Raw genomic sequence first — 20,054 nt, 5'->3', positions numbered from 1 at the left:
AGAAAGGAGAAAAGGGTAGCAGAGAAAGTATCAGTAACTGTAAATCTTCGACAAAGTGGTTTTGTTAAAAGGAATGAATTGGCTTGGTGAAGGAGTCATGTTGCTTTCAGAGGATTAATACTGGGTGTACTAAATTCTTCATGGCCATTAGAATTACAGTACAGGACACACCAGGAAGAAGGGTTGCCCTTTGTCAATTTGGACTGAATTAAACTGGAAACCTGATGGAAATTTGAGAGCAGGCAGTCTCAACGTTTCAGACCTTGTCTTTGGTATAAGAAAAAGTTTGTGTGTGGCCGGGCGTGGCAGCTCACACCTGTAATTCCAGCACTTCGGGAGGCCAAGGCGGGTGGATCATGAGGTCAGGAGTTCGAGGCTAGCGTGGCCAGTATAATGAAACCTGTCTCTACTAAAAATACAAAAATTGGCCGGGCGTGGTGGTGCGTGCCTGTAGTCCCAGCTACTCAGGAGACTGAGGCAGAATAATCGCTTGAACTTGGGAGGCGGAGGTTGCAGCGAGCCGACATTGTGCCACTACACTCCAGCCTGGGTGACAGAGACTTCATCTCAAAAAAAAAAAAAAAAAAAAGTGTGTGTGTGTGTGAGAGAGAGAGAGAGAGAGACATGGAGAAAGAAGGGGGTATAGAAGAGAATGGAGGGCAGAATTTGTCAAGGAGAGTGAACTGGTCTCAATTGCCTCCATTGAGGCCTATGAAGATGTTTTGGAGGAAGGCAGAGGATCATGTACCCTATTTGTTCTTCATCTCCACTGCCAGGGAAAGCTTTGTATTCAAGGTTGTCCCTTGTCTATGAAATGAGTTCTACAGTTATAGTAATTTTGCCTTGGGATGTCCCAGGACACAGATACAGATGTGGCTATCAGCTCCACATTCTTCCAAAAGAAAGCCTGTGTTTTTTTTTTTTTTTTTTTGAGACGGAGTCTCGCTCTGTCGCCCGAGCTGGAGTGCAGTGGCGCGATCTCGGCTCACTACAAGCTCCACCTTCCGGGTTGACGCCATTCTCCTGCCTCAGCCTCCCGAGTAGCTGGGACTACAGGCGCCCGCCACCTCGCCTGGCTAGTTTTTTGTATTTTTAGTAGAGACGGGGTTTCACCGTGTTAGCCAGGATGGTCTCGATCTCCTGACCTCGTGATCCACCCATCTCGGCCTCCCAAAGTGCTGGGATTACAGGCTTGAGCCACCACGCCCAGCCTGTGTTTTTTTTCATATTTATAATAATACTTAGGAGATTTCCTCATAGAAAATACTGAGCTGCACTCATGGAATCCAGCAGAGCCCAATTATTTGCTGGGGTTGCAAGGGAAGAGATATAACAGCGACTTCTGGATGTAGAGACAGCAAAGCAAGGGCCATGTATTCAACCTCACAGCACAGTGACAGTCGAGAGTCTGGAATAATTCAATCTGGTTCCCAGCTCTTTCCTCACCGGCAACTTTATTTGGTGGCATTAACTGGATCATTGTTTAATACCTCATCTTTCCTATGTCAAAATAGCCGAAGGCCTAAAAATCTTAGGATACGAGCTACGTGCTTAATTCACCAGCTATTGTCCCCCATAATTTTGTAACTGATTGTCTGCAGAGGCAGATGGGATCAATTGGTTGGTTAAATGCAGTCAGTTATTTGGTCACGGTCTACTATTGTTATTTATTGTCTTCTCAAGACTAGATGTGTGCAGTTTTTAATGTTCACCTTTAAAGTACATTTAAAGTATGTACGAAATTAAGATTCTACCACCTGGCATTCTGTGGTGTGTGTGTGTTGAATGGGTAAAATTAAACACAAGTTATGTTGGCTGAGTATGTATTCCAGATACAATACTGTTGTAGACACCGTGCAATACTTAACCTAGTGGGACACATTCTTTCAAGGAGCTCACAACCAACTGGAAGGAGAAGTGAGCTCAGAGCCATGTGCATGGTTACTTGTTTTACAAAATATGAGAGCGATATATGAAATATGAAGATTACTGGGAACACAGAAAAAGAGCTGTGGCAATGTCCAGATTCTTTTGGGAGCACCTTAGGAGGCCTTGCAGAGCTGATTCCGTGTGAGCTTGGACTTAATTTTGAATGGTAGCAATGGAAGGAGCAGTGAGAACGGTGAGGGCATAGTCTCTAAGGCAAGAAAAGAGAGAGCAGGCTGAACAGAGGGTCGTATGGGAGTTTAGGTGGGCATGGAGTGGCTTCCGCTCAGGTGGAGGAGGGAGAAGGCAGTAAGGGAAGATGGATATTGTAGAGTTTGTACACTGGTAGTGTCAAAGGATTCTGAGTTTGGGAGCCACATTGTCAGATCCAATTTTAGGATAATAACCAGGAAAACAAAGTAAAGGATGAAAGAGCTGGAAGAGATGGGAGGCGAGAGGACCACGTAGGAGACTGAGGGGAAGCCTGAAGAAGCACCGCATCAATGTAAGAGAAGAGGAGGGCTGGGCCCCAGCTGACTCCTGCACCTGTCTTTTCAATTGCCAGCCTTGGGTTTTCTTATGATCCTAGCTGCTGCTTATATGTTTTTGTTATTACTTTTTAAAACTCAGCCATCTTTTCCTTTTAAAAAATAACAGAATGCAGCCGGGCGTGGTGGCTCATGACTGTAATCCCAGCACTTTGGGAGGCCGAGGCGGGCGGATCACGAGGTCAGGAGATCGGGACCATCCTGGCTAACCGGTGAAACCCCGTCTCTACTAAAAATACAAAAAAATTAGCTGGGCGTGGTGGCGGGTGCCTGTAGTCCCAGCTACTTGGGAGGCTGAGGCAGGAGAATGGCGTGAACCTGGGAGGTGGAGCTTGCAGTGAGATCGCCACTGCACTCCAGCCTGGGCGACACAGCAAGGCTCCATCTCAAATAAATGAATAAAAAAAAAAAATAAAATAAAATAAAATAAAATCTTCCAGCAATTGGCTGACTAACAAACACTGCTAACAGCATAATGATCAACCAAAAGATACCTTCAAGGGAACGTGACGGGTTGTGCCTGAGTGACGTGGGATGGGTATGAATATGTCTTAGGGAAAAGGAAAAAGAATATAACATTGTTTATTGTCCCCGGAGCTTGATAAATCACACACGAGCCCCACTCTGTCCTTCAGAGACAAGACATTTCACTTGCAGGCATATCTTTCTTCTTTTCCACTTTTTTATTTCATTCTCCCCATGGGATCCCAGGCAGCGCACAGTGAGGTAACAAAGGACTATCAGGAAAACATCATCTAGGTGGGTTGTATTTGTTTCCATGGTTCCTGAGAAGTTAGGGTGAAGGAAGGAGGCAAAACGTGGGCACTGGAAGCACATCTTCTATTCTTTTCTTCTTTTCAATGCATAAACACGTACAGTATCCCTCTGGGCAAGGGAGAGAGACCCCACTTAGTGGTTCATTTAGATTCTGCATGAGAAGGAGATATTGTTTTATTCTTCATTATAAGAGGAGCTATTTCTTCAAATTGACCATTTCCCCCCACCTCCCCCACTCTTTGCAAAAGTAGCCTGTTTACAATCTACTCTTGTAGATTACAGTACTTAGTAGAGGCAAGTAGAGATAAATTCAGACATTGAAAAGCTTTGAGACGTCCCACAGAGTTGGAATGCTTTTTTCAAAGGGGAAAAAAATCTGCAAATGTGTATGTACTTGCCTATGTACCCAAAAGAGCCAGCTGGACATCCCATAAACGGCTCCCATTCAGGAACAACAAAAGCCCATGTCACAAGTCAAGGGACAGGAGGCTGAGAACTAATAACAATTTTGCACTTACACAGCAGTTTTTATCTGAAGACCCAGAGTGCTTTATAAACATTAATTAAATTGCCCAACAGCCCTGTGAGATGGCTGTGTATCACTATTTCCAATTTGCAGGGAGTATAGGAAGGAGAAATGTATGCATGGAGTGAAGTTGGAACCAGGCCATACTACAATGCATGTGGATTGCGAACTCAGAAAAGGCAGCGGGAATGTCTCCCTTGTGAACCCAGGGCTGTGGTCAGGCGTACATAGCCCCTGCCAGACCAAAGAAACGGTGTGATGACTCCCTCCCCAGCAGGACTCACCTTATGCATACAGTGGACTGGCCACCCGCACCCAGGCTTGAAGGATGCTGGCACGATCTCCCCAACAGGCTTGTCACATGTTAGATTCCTGTCGTTTCACACTCATTCTTTTAGTGAGAATTGTGGTGGCAAATCGGCTTCACCGCAGGCATCAGCTCTGATTGCTGGTAGGTAGAGCCAGGCCGGCTGCCTGGAGGATCGCTGTATCTAGTGTGCCCACCAGAATAGGCCGTGATTGATTATTGATGTCTGGAAAAGGTAGTTGTTGTAGATTAAATTGTGTCTCAAGAAAAGATGTGAGGAAGTCCTAATCCCTGGTACCTGTGAATGTGACCTTATTTGGAAACAGCATCTTTGCAAATGTAGTCAAGTTAGGAAGAGATCATTCTGGATTGGGATGGGTGTCTTTATAACAAGAGTGAAATGTGGAGACAGACACACAGAGAAGAGGAGGCCTTGTGAAGACAGAGGCAGAGATTGGAATGATACATCTGCAAGCCAAGAAATGTCGAGGATTGTTGGCAACCACGAGAAGCTAAGAGAGGGGCCTGGAACAGATTCAGAGGGAGCATGGCCTTTGCTGACTCCTTGATTTCAGACTTCTGGCCTCTAGCACTAAGGGAGAATATATTCCTGTTGTTCTAAGCCATCCAGTTTCAGGTACTTTGTCATGGCAGCCCTAGAAACTAATATAATGGTCTGAATATTGGAAAGCTTTCAAATGCAGGATTGTTAAAATGATCATTCATTTAAAAACACATACTACCATCTTGATAACTGAAGGAAGATTTCCTGGAGGGATTGGGCTGTGGCTGTGGTGTGCTCCAGCTGGAGATGAGGTCAGAGTGCAATGTGGTGACAGGGACATCACAGCGGTCCTCTGGCATTGCAGGTGTTGATGGTTCTCAGACACTTAGATGTTTTGGCAGGTCACCTGTCTTAACATGTTGAATTGCACTTGTGCAAATGTATTTAACACACTCCATTTCTTAATCCCTACAATAAATCAGAAAATCAAAGAATGCACCCAGAAGCCAATGGTGCTAGATCAAGTGTAGCAAAAGGAAAAAAATCTATAGACATTAAGACCCAAAGTCTGGAAATACCATTCATCTGGCATGGGTGAGGTTGCAGACATTCGTGGCAGGAGATTATATGTGGTATTCATCTTTAGTCTTATCCCTTTCAGGCTCCTTTTAAAAAAAAATGCAAACGGTCCCCAGAGGGGGTAACACATACAACGATAGAAAGATGATGGCTTACAGACTGGTGTGAAAAAAATAGTCTTTGGAGTCACTCAATGTGAATTAGAATCCAGGTGACTCAATTTACTCATCTGGTAAGTGGGTATGATATTCTCATAGATTTGTTGTGAGAACCAAATGTGCTGATATTTGTGCAGAGGTGTGGTGTGCAGTATGTGTTAAATTATCAGTAGCATTTGCTTCTGCTCAATAAGTAGTTTTCTTCTTTTGGAGCATGGAAGCTGATAACATAGGCCCGGCAAGCTGGAGTAGGGGCAGAAGGCGAGGCTGGGGGAGATGGCTCCATTGAAGGAGGCTGCATAATTGAGCCTGCCATTGGACTGTGGCTTGGAGAGAAGTTGCTTCCTACTCTACATGGCTTTAGTTAGCCCCTCCCAGGATTTCCCTGGGAAGAATCTCCTTGTCTAGGGTCATCCCCGAGAGCTCCTGGCAGCAGCAGCAGCCTGGCCACAGTGGGCCCACCGTATGCAGTGGGGCTTCTTCCTTCTCTGCCACTTCTCTCCAAGGTAGGGTTCATCTCCTGGGGAACCAGAAATGGAGAGCAACAGGGAGGCAGCTCGAGCTGTGGATGGATCCTCTTCACAGGCTGAGAGCAAAGCAATATAAAGAAAGCAAGAAGTCACTCCTCTCAGACAAGGCCAAACATCAGCCTCAGCTGAACCCAAAGGAGGTGAAATCAGCAACCTTACTTTCTTTGAAAGTGATTTCTGGGCTGGGCATGGTGGCTCACGCCTGTAATCCCAGCACTTTGGGAGGTTGAAGTGGGAGGATCACTTGGGGCCAGGAGTTCCAGACCAGCCTGGCACCATGGCAAGATCCCGTCTCTACAAATAATAATAATAATAATAAATTAGCCAGGCAGGGTGGCATGTGCCTGTTGTCCCAGCTACTTGAGAGGCTGAGGCAGGAGGATCCCTTGAGCCCAGGAGGTTGGGGCTGCAGTGAGCTGTAAGTAACAGTCATAATGAACTATGATCATTCCACTGCACTCCAGCCTGGGTGGCAGAGTGAGACCCCTGTCTCAAAAAAAAGTGACCTCTGAACCCCCATTATATTTTTTAACCCGAATTTACCCAGACAGAAATGATCTTTGCCAAATAACTCATTATGTTTTCATTTTTTTGAACAAATCCTAACAAGTTTTGAGTATAATTTTATTTCTCCAGGCTCTTCATGACCAAGGAATGAGTAACAACCCTGTTAAAAATAAAATTATCCTTGATACTGCATCCCCACCAAGTAGGGCTGGTATCCTGCGCACGGGCCCCGTTGCTGTGGGCCTCCGAGGCTCTCCTTGGCCCTTGGCCGCCGTCAATGTTGTCTTCTTGGTCGGGCCACTGCTGCTCTCTGTGCTGCCACCTGGTGGACTGGCTAAGCAACTGCTTCCCCCATCCCTCCTGCTCAGGCCGCAAGAAGCTGACTTGCTGCTCCCAAGACTGCAGCCGCTGGGCCCCTGGGAGTCATAAAGGCCCCTCTTGCCAATAAAACCTCCCTACATAATAACTTCTTGTTGTTGCTTTCAGTTCCTGGAATTGGGGCATTTTCCACCACCCCAGTGCCCTATTCAAAAACATCTTGCCCCCAACATTAGCCAAAAACCACAGCAGGGGCCAGACACAACTGTTGTCACTACAGGAAGATGCCCTGCCCATATGAGACTTCGCAGGTTGTACAGCCTTTCTCTGTCGTCTTTGTGACTCTTAATCCCGGGATGGGCCTGACCCATCGGGTTCAGTCTCCCGGTAATCTTCCCTAGGAAGCCTGTGGAGGTTGGTGGCCATATAGCTTAGATTTGGGGTGGCGGGGGGCATCTGTAATTTCGAATTTCCTTTCCCACCCCATGAATCTTTTTGTTCAGATAACAAGGCCAGCCTATGTTCTGCTCATGTGCACTAGAGTTCCCGATGAGCCTGTCGCTTGGGGCAGTGTTTTCATTCCTTCGGGCTCCTATAACCTCCCTTCCCCACAAGGATGTGGGAGAAAGTGTCCAGCCACCTCCTTCAGCTTCAGTCTCTGCGTGTCCTTCATGGCCCTCCCGAGAGCTAGTTCAGAATAGCAGCAGGTCGACTGGGATGCAGCCCACTAGGCCCGCTCTCATGGTTGCTCTGGTCCTCAGGACTGGGTAGGAGCAGAGGAGGGAGGAGAGAGGAGAAGAAGAGATGTGCCTTAGTTTCCTCTTCTTCTCCCCGCCTCCTTGCCTAAATCATGCAAGCTGGGAATGGGAGAATGGGATGCTCTCACCTGGCTCCTTTATTCTCATAAAAATCCCGTTGTCCCCCATGCCAGACGCTTAGTAAAGAGAAGGCTAGGTCAAGCCTCAACCGTAATGAGCAGGAAGAAAGAGCAGCCTGGCGGTTCTGGGCACAGAAAAGGGGTTGGTGCAGAGGAGGGGAGAAGAGGTCCTGTGTGGCAGGTCTTTGCTGGGGAAAGGGCGCAGTACACACGTGGGGAGCGTGGGCTTCGCACCAGGCACTTTGCATCCGTTAGCTTTTCCCCACTTTATGGATTAGGTAACTGAACCTCAGAGAGGTCGGATAATGTCCCAAGGCCCCATGGCGAATGTGTGGAGCCAGGATCCGGACTCACATCTGCAGATCTATTTGATTTCCATGCTCTGGCTTTTACCGCTGAACCCTCCTCCTCGTACTGGGTGAAGAATGCGTGTGCTCCTGGGAACATGTGTGCAGAAGAAGCCTGGCCACCTTCTCCTGACTACTGCCCCTCCGTGCCTCTGATCATGTTACCATTGTTGTGCTTTCCAATCAAATATTTGCAGTCATCTCTGAGGTGGCAGAGATGGCACCAGTGTGCTGACATCTGGAAGGACTCAGGCTACGTGACCACTGGCACAGGATCCGGGCTCGGCCCATGTCCACTGCAGACCTCACATGGCCTGAATCAGATGCTCTTGGCAGGGAAGAGCATGAGCAAAATGGCAACCAGGCCAGAGAGGTTCCCCCGAGACACAGCCCTGAGTTCTGTCTCTGTGGGAAGGCCGATTTGTGCAGCAAGCCCTTCGGGAGTAGACAACCCAGTCTGACAAGTGACCTCGAAAGAATTACAGCAATAATATTTTCAGTTGGTTGGGCCAATCTTGGCCAATTTCTCCAGAGTGTTAGGTGCGAACGTCCGTCTGGGACTCCACATTGCTCGTGCATGTGTTTGCCGTGTCCCCTTTGCTGTTTTAAGTGTTTATCCTGTGGCTTGTACAAGCGACATCGCTCTCTTCCCTGGTGAGAGCCAGTCTCCAGGCCTCCCTCCCCCACTCTGCTAGAAGTGCAGCGAAGCAATGAGAACAAGGATCTTGTTCCAAGCCCACTGAGCAAGTGCTAGCATTTAGTGACCTTCTGCACCAGTAATTCTGTCCTTCGGGGATTGAAATTGATTTTCCTCCTTTCTGTGTGTGAGCACACCCCGAGTGCACAGCTCTGTTACGAATGCTGATCTCAGGTGTGGATTTAAAGGTGAACAGCAACACTCTTGAAAAAAGAAGTGAGAAAAGTTGTTTCCATGGACGGGATGTCTGCTTAAATTTCCAAAGACCGGCTTTTAATTTCTCCGAACCCCTTCGTGTATATGTCCATACGTGTGTGTGCGCGCGCATATGTGTGTGTATGTGTTGGGGTGAGGTGGGGTGTCCGAAGCTGTAAGTGAACACGTGTAAAACTATTCAAATTCCTTCCCGCGAAGCTGGGCCAAGAATGGGTTGTTTGTCTCTGGCATGAGATTTAAGAAGGTGTCCGAAGAGTCAGTATTCAAGATTAAAATGTTTTAATGTTATATTTTTAAAAAGTCCAAATGAATGCAATGATGAGCAAAATCTGCAAATTTTAAATAAGTAAACAACCAGCATTACTGATTTTTTTCTTTTGCTTCAGGCACCAGAATGGCTTGTCAGGGCACCTTTGTGTATACAATTTTGAAATTTTATTCATCATGGATTTTTCTATGTTCATTGTAATTTTTGCAATATTGGAAATATTCTAAATATTTAGAAATATTGGAAATATTCTATATCTTGATCACTGAGTTTTCTGGGATCCCCTCATGGTTTGCATCCCAGGTGAATTGCCTCTTCCTAGTCCCAGCCCCCTTTAAGCCTTGCCTGAGTCAGGGGTAGGACTGATTTGAGACTGGCTAAAGACACTGGCTCCATTATTTCCCCCTAGTCGAAAGGCGTAGTTGAACTATTGCTCTAGTTAGTAACTGTTAAAGCCCAGATGGCATTCATATTTTGGCATTTGCTCTGTCACAGCTAAAGGCATCATCAGTGCCAAGTAGAAGAAGTAAAGGAGACTTAGTTCTCGTGGGGAGAGTGCCAGTTTTGTAGACCATGATGGTCCAAGAACTGCCCAGGCCATGAGAAGATCCAATGAGGGCTGTGGTAGAGGCACAAGTGTAATTTTGATGCCCAGCCCTAGCTGACGAGGTTCGTAGAGGAGCCTCAACCTCGTCTCCCGTCTTGTCCAGCTCACAGCACACACTTGGCTGTGCACCCGACGTACCCCCGCGTTCCCAACATTCGTGAATTATCATCCCCAGTGTGCTCCCCCAGCGACAGGCTGCACAGGTGTGGTATTCATAGCTGCCCTTTGAGGATGTAGACGGGTGACTGCTGGTGTTTCTGGAAAACTAGCTATTTCATAATTGTAAAATTGACCTCTACTCCACAGCTTCACTGCACACTGGAGTATTTCCTGGCAGATCCATCTAACCCAAAATGAGATTACATTTCCTGGCAAGAAATGGGCAACTGGTTTAAAATCTCACAGCAACCACATGGCTCAACTTGCAATATTTCTTTCCATTCACTTAGCCAGGTCTTTCTGGGTCTATTAACTGGCGAGGTTAAAGGGGTAACATTGGGATCTTGGGCTCCTACCTTTTGAACCAAGAGGTCAGTGAGAGACGGCCTGACTCTGTTAGTTTTAACTTTTCCTGTGCATCCTCTCCATCTCAAACCTATTCTCCCTCCCCCATATGCCTTTCTTCAGGAGCTGTGGTCCTCACCTGGACCCAACATTCCTTCCCAGTGTTACCTCCTTCATTATTGAGAGCTCCTTTGCTGCCAGAGCGACCCTGTTCCAGTGCTGGTATGGCCATGCCATTTAACTTTTTTAGAGCTTTCTGGTCTCCCACCGCCACTGGGACTCTGCCCACCTCCCTGCTCAGGGCTCATGTTCTCCCTGCCTGGTTGTTTGCAGTTCGGTTGGTCTCAGCCCCTGCGGCTTTGCACACATTATACCTCCGGTCTCGCTCCAGTCTCCTGCCTGAGCTCTGCCCAAGCGTGGTGGTGGGATCTTTGGGTCCAGCATCTGGGCTTTTTACTCCTTGCCCTGATGTCAGTGGGGCTGGTGCCCCTGCCCTCTGACCTCCCTGGTAGCCTCGAGCCTGGAGCCATTCTTGTCCATGTCATCCGCCAAATAAGACCCCTGCATATCCTGGTGGGAGTGGGCATGGGGACCACTTACCGCGCTGGACAAGTCGGGAAGTCTGACCGCCTCTTTTATGACATCTAATCAATCTTCCTGATTGCCCTGCCTCCCACCTTCAGTGACTCTCCAGCAGCGGGGCGTCTAATTCCTGAATCTGTCTGGGGTTCCAGAGAGCAGATGAGCTTATTTAACATTGGCAACCCCTTTGTTGCAAGCACTCACAGCTCTCTCAGGTTTGCTAACATACTTGGTCTGACTTCATTTTTCTCTTCTGTAAAATGATAACCATTTTACATTATTTTCAGTTCTATTAAAGGAGTGGAATGAGCTAATCTCTCAGGTGACTTTTAAGCCCAGGATTATTTTATGATCAGTCAAGGAACTTAGGTTTGGGGAAGTGTTTTAAGTTTCTCTTTCTTTTCTAGTTGACTTTGGTCAGAGAAGGATTGGGGATTGTTGGCACAAGGAAAACCTGGCAAATTAATGTACATTTGTTTTTAGGTTAAAGTCAAATGTTGGTTGTACGTATTAATCTTTTTTACGATTCTCCATGTTAATAGGCATTTTAATTAGTTGACTAATGACAACGATAGTGTGTTGGATAAGAAGCTTTGTGAAAGGAGGCAACTAGGGACTGACACTGGAGAAGAACAGAAGGACCCACTTAGCAAGGCGTGAGTGATGTCACCCTCTGGTGGAGGCAGTAACCGCATTACCTGCATCGCCTCCGTGACTCGGTGGGTAATGGTATAAGGTTCAGGGACAGATGTTATTTGGACCAATTAAATAGCTTAGAACCCTTAAAAAAGACCAAGTTTTCATTATGCTTTCCAAGAGTGGGCTGTAATTTTTATTTAAGTACACACAAACCACAGAAGTCTGAACTGTACTACTAGTCAATGTATGTAACTGTTCTTTGGCAAATGGGACATCACCCTGAATTGCTACTTAGGGAGCCATGTGCGGCCACTGCTGGCAGCAACCAGTTACCCGGCAGCGCTTTCCTGGCAAGCATAGGAGGGATCTTAGCACTGCAATGATTTTGGAAAGGAAAATGAGCAGATGTGCCCCCTCCTGACTCCCCGCCTGCCTTGGGACTCGTTTGCACATTCTAGGGGCTTGGATACCCTAAGGCACACGGTTGCTTTTGGTTAATTGTTATTACTGCACGTGTAAGAAGAACTCTGGGTAAAATTGCCAAGCCTTGTGCTTGGTCCCAAACTAGAAAAATCTTTCAAACAGAAAATGAAGTTTAGTTTGGCAACCTCATAGATCATTAGCCTGAAAATGTACACTTGGCCTGGCTGGTAGGTTGCAGGAAAGGAAACAGGACTATGCAGGGTTTGCACGCTCTGCCCAACGAGGCCAGCCTTCTGGCCCATGGGTCCCGTAGAGCCCAGGCCGGGCCGAATCTCTGCTTGGGACCAGGTGTTCCTGCCCCATTGTTTTGCTGTCAGGGGAAGGGCTGGTCCTCCTTGGTGGTATTTTATTTGCCCAGCATGAGCATTATGTTCTGTTGGATGGTACACTTAGTCTATTCAGTTCATGCTACCCCCATGGCTATGCCAGCTCCACCTGACTGCCCCATTGCCCATGACCTTGACCTCCCTCCTGACTCTTACTACCCCTACACAATCAACACCAGGACATTGAACATGGACACAGCTGTGGTTTCTTCTTCTGTCTGAGTCCCTCCTTCCCAAGCCTGGGACCCTGGAGGATTTTATCTGATTTGTTGCATAGCTCTCATGCATGCAGTTAACCTAATTTCCGACGTGGCTCAATTTCATCCCATGTGGAAAGAAACATGCCGATTTTTGGACCTCCATAGCTAGGTTTGGGAGCATGTTGATATCACTGATGATGTGTGGGTTACTCAGATTTATGGGGCAAGTTTGCTTGGTAAGTCAAACCACTGGGGGCACAACCGCCTGCTCTTTCCAAACTGTGACCAAAACTTATCTGCATCTCGAGGTGTTCTTTGAACAGAGGTTATCGACTCAAGTGAGGGTTCATGCAAACAAAAATGTCAGTCACAATGTTGACTCTGTATGAGGGAAGGGGGGAAGTAGGGGGAGATCCTAGGGTCTTGGAGGCAGAGCAGATGGGGACTGACAGCCTGAGGGATAAGAAAGGAGAAGGGAGAATTCCAAAGAGTCAACAGACTATTCAAAAATCGATTTCTTGGATTTTGTGTTGCCATAGCTCAAAGGGGAACTGAAAAAAGTGGATGAGGGGTGGATGTGCCTTTGGGGTCAAATATGTGGAGTCTGAATCCTAACTGTGCTGGTCACTTATTTTGAGATATGACTCTGTACCTGGTTTCTTCTGTTGTTGCCACCATGAAGACTGAACAACCCATCCTCACGTTTGCTCACTGGCGATTCTAGGAGTCTGTTTCAAGGCGTGGAGTGGAAATAATTGCAAGATCCTGATGACGAGAGTTTGAGTCCAGGATTGTCTGAGCTCACTGACATCCCTGGAGGTGAGATGCTAGGACTTTAGGAGGCACAGTAGGGCGTCATGTGCCTGTGGACTGGAATGAATAGAACATGAGCAAGTAATATGAGAGAAAATAACCTAGGAGGAAATCCAAGTTGAAGCCAGGCAAGCTATCTTTTTCTTTCTTTCTCTTTCTTTCCCTTCCTTCCTTCCTGCCTTCCTGCCTTCCTTCCTTCCTTCCTTCCTTCCTTCCTTCCTTCCTTCCTTCCTTCCTTCCTTCCTTCTCTTTCTTTCTTTTGTGAAACGGAGTTTTGCTCTTGTTGCCCAGGATGGAGTGCAACAGCATGATCTCGGTTCACCACAACCTTCACCTCCCAGGTTCAAGCGATTCTCCTGCCTCAGCCTTCCAAGTAGCTGGGATTATAGGCATGCGCCACCATGCCTGGCTAATTTTGTATTTTTAGTAGAGATGGGGTTTCTCCCTATTGGTCAGGCTGGTCTTGAACTCCTGACCTCAGGTGATCTACCCACCTCGGCCTCCCAAAGTGCTGAGATTACAGGCATGAGCCACCGTGCCCAGCCCAGGCAGGCTCTCTTAAGGAGCAGAGTATATTGTGTTTACTGGATCTTTCCAAATAGGGCCCCAGCAGGTAGACACTGGATGCAGATGCCCTCTGAGCAATGAAGAATGGAGCACCACACTTGGATCTGGGCGTTTAAACATTTATTAATGCAGGACATACCCCCTTCCCCTCCCCCTCCCGTCCCCCTCCTTCTCCTCCTCCTCCTTCTTCTTCTTCCTCCTCCTCCTTCCTTCTTCCTCTTCCTTTTTCCTCTTCCTCCTCCTTTTCCTCCTGCTTCTGCTTCTTCTCTCTGTCTTCTTTTGTTTCTTCTTCTTCAGCAACTGCCTTATCCTTAGGGCTCAAATTGGTTAGAGATTATTTAAAGCTATATATGAGCATATAATTGGCCACTTCTTTCTGATGTGCTAGTTGTGTGTTTGAGTTTAATAATTCTAAATACAATATTTTATATTCAGTCCCGCTAAATTTAATCTTGTTTGTTTTGGCCTCTTGTTCCAACTTGCCAAGATCTTTTTGAGACTCAGGTCTGTCTTCCAATATATTATGTCACCCCCAGCTTTCTAATAACTCAAATTTGATATTCATGTTTGATAAACTTTAATTGACATAAATGTTGAAAAGATAAGGTTGGGATCTTCTACAAAATCTGTAGCAGTCCATTAGATATCTTCCAGTATAATATCAATCTTGTAATCCAGTCTTTTTGGGTCATTGCAACAACCAGCTATTGATCATCTAACGCAGTATGTGGGATGTACAATCTACTCCTCTTTAATGGTAATGGGCATGCTGTGGAGGCCAAGCCTTTACCTTCCATCGTGTCTGCACCACATCCCTTCCAAGGGAAGCTTCTTTACCTAATCTCCTTCTCAGGCAGCCTGGCTTTACATTCTGTCATCATGCCCCCTTGCTAGCTCACCCTGACTCCGCAGCAATAATCCTATTACCTTTGGCCTAATGTAAAAAATCTGGATCAATCATATCCTCTAATTTTAAAATCTGAACTAGGAAAATAAAAATAATTTTGTAATTTGCAATTGATCAGGAAGTGTATGGACATTGTGGGGTTGAGGTGGGGCTGAGGCAAGCCAAGGATTCCTTCTTTCTGGAGAGAGAGAGGGATAAGGAGGTTTTAGGCTTCTTTTATATCTTAGATTACCCTGAGAATCCTACAAAAGCTGCAGACTCCCCTTGCAGAGAAATGCATAAATGAATAATTTGCTTACAGTTTTAAGATGTTTATAGACCTTCCAAATTTTGGAGAAATTGGCCCTAGAGAAGAGATAATAAAGCCAATACTGTGAAAATGAAGAGGATATACAGAAATAAATAGGGTTGGAGAGAGGTGGACACCCCCAGACCTGCCTCATTTGCTGAGGTCTCCAGGTCTGGTCCAGACCCTTCCACAAAACCTCTCTTCTCTTGAGATAAATTGAGTGAGTCCCAGTTCCTGCAACTAAAGGTGCCTGCCTGAAATCATCAGGTCAGCATCTACTCAGTCACTGGAGTCCTAAAGCCTAGAGTCCTATCTCTAACTCTAGCCCTCACTTTCCAAAGCTCTGTGCTTGATGCATGACCCTTCTTACTGTGCTGATATTCTGGGGTGAACCCATCTCTCTGTATCATTTATTTGCCTATATCCTAATGATTTCTATGCCTCTAGCCCAGAATGCGTCCCAAACCTTAGACTCAAGTATCCAGCCACCAGCTGAATATTTCTACTTGGTTGTCCAAGAAATAATGTAAATGCAACATGTTTGAAACTGAACTCATAGCTTCCTTATGGACAACAAAAGAAATAGAAAGCAGCAATTTAAAAAGGCTCACACAATGGGTCTTCTCTACGTATGTTTAGTGTTGTTTTTTTTTTTTTTTTTTTTTGTCAACAGTATCCATTCCAAGAAACCTAAGAAACATCACAGAAAGCCTTCCCTCACCTAACCTCAGTCCAATCAATCACTCCATTTTGCCCATTCTGTCCTTTGGAGAGTTCTCATACCTGTGTATTTCTTTCTCTCCACTACCCCACGATCCTTATTCCACCATCCTCATCCATCACCTGGATGAGGTTTGTTGCAAAATAAAACCCTAATTTGTCTCCCTGTCTCCAGTCTTGACCACTCCAATCTGTCTTCCAGCTGCAGCCACATGCTCAGTTTAAGTTACAAATCGAAGACCCTCCCATTTAAGGTTCTTCGGTAGTTCCAAGTAATGTATGAGATAAAGTCCACAAGTCCTACAAGACATAGGGACCTCCAAGACCTGTCTCCTGCTGATTGTCCATCAGGTCCCATCTCCTGTCCCTCCCTGCCTGATGCTTTATGGCTCCAGCCAACGGACCTTCTCACACTTCCGGTGCAGACCATCCTATTTCCTGTCCCAAGACTCTGCTGGGGACATCCTTCTCCAGGTGGAAGTTTTCACAGGTTCCTGTTCAGCTAAATTTCTTTGGAGGGAGGGTGTTTTGGAAAACTATATACATATATACAAAGTTACTGATGCTTTCATAAAGAAATGAGGAAGAATTGTACACACACACCATATGGCCAAGCATACCCCCTTTGAAGATACCAATTTATGGAATTTATCTAGTGTTTACTGTCTAAGGTCCCCAGCATTTGTCTGATGGTCTCTGCATGGCTCCTTTATGCTCCAGTGACCTGTACCCTGCAGCCTCATCAGCAATGCTGTCCAGCCTTTCCCTTCTCTTGTATTTCTCTTCGTCCACCCTAGTTTTTCTTTTTAAAAATACAGGTTTTTTTTTGAATTTTTCCACCAGCTTCCTTCAGCTTAGCACTCTATTAGCAGAAGCAACATTTCTCTAGGGATGCGTCTTTGTTGGAAGGCAAGGTGAATCTGAAATAACACGTGAATTTTAACGAATAAGTGAAGTTTAAAGAACATATAAATTTTTAAATAACAGTTTTTTTGGTTACAAAAATAATTTCTGCTCAATGAAAACATGTTAGAAATCACACAAAAATATAAAGGGGGTTATAACAATTACCACATTGCTAACTACCACTGGTGTAACATACAATATATTTCTCTCTCTCTCTCTCTCTCTCTCTCTCTCTTCCTTCCTCCCTCTCTGCCTCTATCCCTCTCTTTGTGGTTTGGTTAGAATCCCCATAAGAAACCAGGAGGAATCTCTCCTAGGACCTCCTGGAATGCTGAAATCAAGTCTAACTTGCAAAAAATTCTGATGAAAGTTGAGTGTTTTCTTTTCTTTTAATAGAAGTAAACCGCCACAACTTGGAAACCCAGTGCTACTCATTCCCTTGTTTGTAAAAAATTGATGGATTAAAGATTGAATAGGTGGTATATTCATGGGGTTCAGAATTTTAGGAGTATAAAAACTGGTTTTACATATGTCTGCAAATTCTTTGACACTCTTCCCATCAAAGATAGAGTCTAATTTCTCTCCCCCTGAATGTGGCTTGCTCTCAGGACCCAGTTTTTTGAGGATCCATCCAGAGAGTTTCATGCACTTGAAAAAGATACATATTCTTTTCTCTCCTTTTCACTCATTGTTTCATATCTTGTTTTTTGTTTGTTTGTTTTTTCAGCTAGCAGCATCTATTGGAGATCTTTTGTTCTTTTTTACACCTTAATAATATTTCCTTGTCCGGGTCCCTTTTTAATGGACATTTAGGTAGTTTCCAATTTTTCCCTCTTACGTTGTTGCAACAAATAATCTTGTACATACATCATTTTGCATATGTGTGGGTACAACTGTAGGATAACAGCTGTGAAATGAATTGCTGGGTCAAAGGGCAGGCACATTTGTAATTTTAATAGATATTGCCATATTGACCTTTGCGGCCGTCCAATTTATTTCCCCTCCAGTGATAAATGAATTCCCTTTACTCTAAGCCTCACCAACTGAGTATGTTATCGGAGTTTTGGATCTTTGCCAATTTTAGCAGCAAAAAAATAGTATTTCAGGGTAGTTTTAACTTGTGTTTTTTTATGAGTGCTGTGAACATTTTTCATGTTTTAAAGAGCTTTATTATATTTACTTTTCTATGAGCTGTTTATATCCTTTACTCATTTTTAAATGGATTGACCATCTTAAAAAATTAATTTGCATGATAACATGCATGGTGGGGAAATTAGGTCTTTGTCTGTGATGGAGGAAGTAGATTTTTCCCTGATTTGTCATTTGTCTTTTTTACTTTGCTTGTAATGTTTATTGCAGAGAGAATTTTCATTTTATGTTTTCATGATAGAATTTTGTTAACCTTTTCTTTTATAACACCTGAATCTTATGTTGGATGAGTTGTTCCCATCTCAGCTTATTACATATCCTCTCATGCTTTCTTCTACTGCTTTGGGGTTTTGATTTCTTACATTTGGAATTTATCTAGGTGTAAGGTGTGAGGCATGGATCCAACTTTATTTTTTCAAGATGGCTTTTTCTGCGGTGATCCAACACCACTGATCAAATAATCCACTTTCTCTTTACTCATTTGGGATGGCATCTATATAATGTATTACATTCCCAGATGTGTTTCAGTTTATTTCTGGATTCTTTATTTTGTTCCATAGATGTGTCTGTCTGTTCTGAGGCAGTACCATACTGTTTAGTTACTGCCATTGTAGAACATAGAGTTGAGTGTGACAATTCTTTTAGAATTTATCTAACAGGGTTTCCAGTTTTCACTGGATACCATCCTTGCTCCTCAAAAAGAGTACGTACAGTGGGCCCTCTGTATCCACAGATTCTGCACCTGCAGATTAAGCCAACCTCAATTTGAAAACATTCAGGAAAAAAAAAAAACAATAAAAATAACAATATGATGATGAAAAATGTACAAATTTTAACAACTAATTACATAACATTTACATTGTGTTAGTATTATAAGTAAACTAGAGATGATTTAAAGTATATGGGAGGATGTGCATAGATTATATGTAAATATGGCACCATTTTATATCAGGACCTGAGCATTTTAATATCCATGGAAGTCCTGGAACCAATCCTCTATGGACACTGAGGGACTGCTGTATTTTAATATCTTATATATATATTCCCCATTCATTGTTCTTCGTATTCACATTTGCTGAAATAAATCTTGTTTATTGGCCCATATGAAATTTTGAATCACTACGTCTGCATTTTCAGAAATGCACATCTGAGGTGCATGTTTACCAATACCTTTAAAGTTTGGATCCTATGGCCCCTTTTCCCTTTCTTCCTTCCCTTCCTTCCTTCCTTCCTTCCTTCCTTCCTTCCTTCCTTCCTTCCTTCCTTCTCTCTCTCTCTCCTTCTTTCTTCTTTCTGAAAGGATCTTGCTCTGGCCCCCAAGCTGGAGTGCAGTGGTGCAACCTTGGCTCATTGCAGCCTCAGTCGCCTGGGCTCCAGTGACCCTCCCACTTCAGCCTCTCAAGTAGCAGAACCACAGGTGCATGTCACCATCCTTGGCTAATTTTTTGTAGAAATAGGGTCTCATGATGTTGTCCAGGCTTGTCTACAACTCCTAGGCTCAAGCAATCCTCCCAACTCAGCCTCCCAAAGTACTGGCATTTACAGGTGCGAACCACCATGACTAGTCTGGCCACTTTCTTCCAAAGGTTTTTTATCTCTTTCACCTTCAATCCTAAATGGTTCTCACTGGTTGCTGAGAGACAATTCTAAGGGATACAACTTCTGTTACTCCCTGAAGGTGAAATTATTAGCATGATAAGTCAAAGAAGCCATGTGTTTGGGGTACACAGTCTTTATCACTGTCTGGAGACTTTAAATCCATCATTAGTAATGGGCAGATGTTAGGAGAGCATCAGTAATACTCTCCGTCTGGTGGGGCAGCCTATGGTATATACTCAGTCTCCACTCACACACTCTCCCCTGGGCTTTCCTCTTCATATGTATGGGTTTTCATCAGCTATTTTGGGGGGACCCACTCTGTGCCAGGCACTGTTATAAATAATGGTGATGCAATAGCAAACAAAACAGATAAAAAATATTCCCTGCCTTTGTGGAGCTCACTTTTTAGGTAGCTGATAGAGTTTGCTATAAAATATATATATATATCTCACATTTGCATGCACAGATATATGTTACATATATTTATATTATTTTTATGTGTATATATTTTGTGTATATGTATTTAAAAATAAAACTGTACTCTTCCTTTGCCAAAGCCAAGTCAAGAGCTCCAGGCCAACATCGTAGATGTCTGTCCTTCTTGGCTGCTCAGCATTCTTTCCTCTTCCTCTGACTTTCCTTTGGGGAACCATCTTTCCAACCTCTGGGGATGCGGA

General features: G+C 44.7%; 1 non-coding gene across 1 annotated transcript; it reads left to right on the top strand.

The window, feature by feature from the left end:
- The first annotated feature begins 18,403 nt into the window (after window positions 1–18,403).
- LOC111525581 lies at window positions 18,404–18,464 on the top strand. The gene has a single exon (XR_002726158.1). It is a non-coding gene; the product is annotated as a U7 small nuclear RNA (small nuclear RNA).
- The last annotated feature ends 1,590 nt before the right edge of the window (window positions 18,465–20,054 follow it).

Source organism: Piliocolobus tephrosceles, chromosome 5 (genome assembly GCF_002776525.5).
Source record: "Piliocolobus tephrosceles isolate RC106 chromosome 5, ASM277652v3, whole genome shotgun sequence".
In the NCBI taxonomy this organism is placed as follows: domain Eukaryota; kingdom Metazoa; phylum Chordata; class Mammalia; order Primates; family Cercopithecidae; genus Piliocolobus; species Piliocolobus tephrosceles.
Note: the sequence above shows the minus strand (reverse complement) of the source record. Positions and strands in the feature narration are given on the sequence as shown.